This window comes from Humulus lupulus, chromosome 1 (assembly GCF_963169125.1).
Source record: "Humulus lupulus chromosome 1, drHumLupu1.1, whole genome shotgun sequence".
NCBI classification, from domain to species: Eukaryota; Viridiplantae; Streptophyta; class Magnoliopsida; order Rosales; family Cannabaceae; genus Humulus; species Humulus lupulus.
In genome coordinates, this window is record NC_084793.1 from 298,285,231 (window position 1) to 298,287,115 (window position 1,885).

Genomic DNA, 1,885 nt, shown 5'->3' on the forward strand with positions numbered 1-1,885 from the left:
GTCATAAAATGTGTTTGAGTGTTGGTGAGAGTCAATAATGCAGCTTGCAATTCATTAGGCCTTTCAGGTGGAGCTTGATTCATTGACTGGTGAGGCCTAAGCTGTTGTGATGAAGAGGCTTGATGCATTGGTGGTTGAGGCATATTATTCTGAAGTTGACCCTGAAACTGAGGTTGCTGGCCCTAATTATTCCTCCAAGAAAAATTAGGATGATTTCGCCACCGAGGATTGTAAGTATTGGCGAATGGGTTATTTACTGGCCTCTGAAAGTTTCCTACCGCTTGAACCTGAGCTTGATCCATCCTAATGTTATTATTAATACTGGTAGGACACTGATCAAAAGAGTGAGAACCACCACAGATTTCACACCTAGCTGCCATTTGAACCGCATTAGCAGATACAGTGCTCTGTTGTAACTGTTTTGTCAAGGAGGCTACTTGTACTGTTAGAGCAGTGATTGCATCCAGCTCATGCACCCCAGCTACCTTTCTGACCCCTGATGATCTTTCTTCAGACCACTGATGATTATTTGTGGCCATGTCCTCCAGCAGCTCATAAGCACCAGTTGCACTCTTGCTCATAAAAGTACCACCCGCTGCAGCATCAATAATGGTTCTAGTAGTAGGACATAAACCATTATAAAAATTCTGCACTAACATCCACTGTTCAATGCCATGATGAGGACATCTTCTTAAAAGTTCCTTGAACTATTCCCAAGCTTCATACAATGATTCTCCATCATTCTGGCAAACATTATTGATTTTTCCCCTCAATTTAGCAGCTTTGGAAGGAGGGAAGAATTTTGATAAAAACTTCTGAGCCAAATCTTGCCAGGTAAATATAGAGTTCGGTTGCAAAGAATTCAGCCAACTTTTAGCTCTATCCCTCAGAGAAAATGGGAAAAGCCTAAGTTTAATAGCGTCATCACTCACCCCATTGTATCTGAAAGTTCCACACAACTCCAGAAAATTAGACAAATGGGTGTGAGGATCTTCAGAAGGCAACCCATTAAATTGAACAGAGGATTGCACCATTTGTAGAGTAGCTGGCTTGATCTCAAAGTTGTTAGCCTCTACAACTGGTAGGCGTATACTGTTCTGTACTCCCGTCAGAGTGGGCAGTACATAGTCTCTCAGGCTCCTCTCAGCATTGTTCTGAGCTTGACCCCCTTGTGTGATCCCAGGAATTAAAACATTCCTGTCATCCCCATCATTCTGTGCCATCTTCACAGATTTCTGGGCCTCCCTCTTGTTCTTTCTGTTTTGCTTGCAAGACTTTTCAATCTCAGGATTCAAAGGAACAAGATTGTCTGCTCCTCTTCTGCTACGCATATAACACAATTCACCTGAGATAGACAAATTAAGCAACTAGACAGATTAGAAACAAGAGAAATTAAAATCAAATTAGAATAAAAATTAATCAGACTGATATTGATAATTATTTTCAGCCCCCAGCAACAACGCCAAAAACTTGTTGCGATATTTTTGCTATGCAAGTGCACACAGTCGCAATTTGTAATAAAATGGTAAAAACCAAGTATCGTCCTCAAGGACTGATTTATCAATTACCAATCAATCAATCTTTTTAATTCTATTTGATTAAACAATTTTAGAGATTTCAAACAAAGAAGAATACTAACAAAGCACAATGAAAATTTAAACAAAATAACAGAGAAAATGAAATTAGGACAATTATGATCCTCTATTTTCCACCCTTTTATTTCCTAATGCAAGAATTATATCCCCTTCTCCCTATTCAAGAACAAGTTGCAAAAAACCATTCATAATCTGGTTAAGATTTACAAAATTCAATCTAAATGACAACTTCCTATATTTCTATGGTAAGTTGAATCATGAAGAAGGCATTAAACACGCAACTCAGAAAA

At 38.8% G+C, this 1,885-nt stretch overlaps 1 non-coding gene across 1 annotated transcript; it reads left to right on the top strand.

Annotated features, from left to right (window-relative positions):
* Positions 1 to 669: 669 nt before the first annotated feature.
* LOC133813705 (small nucleolar RNA R71) lies at positions 670 to 776 on the top strand. Its single transcript, XR_009884709.1, has one exon. It is a non-coding gene; the product is annotated as a small nucleolar RNA R71 (small nucleolar RNA).
* Positions 777 to 1,885: the final 1,109 nt, after the last annotated feature.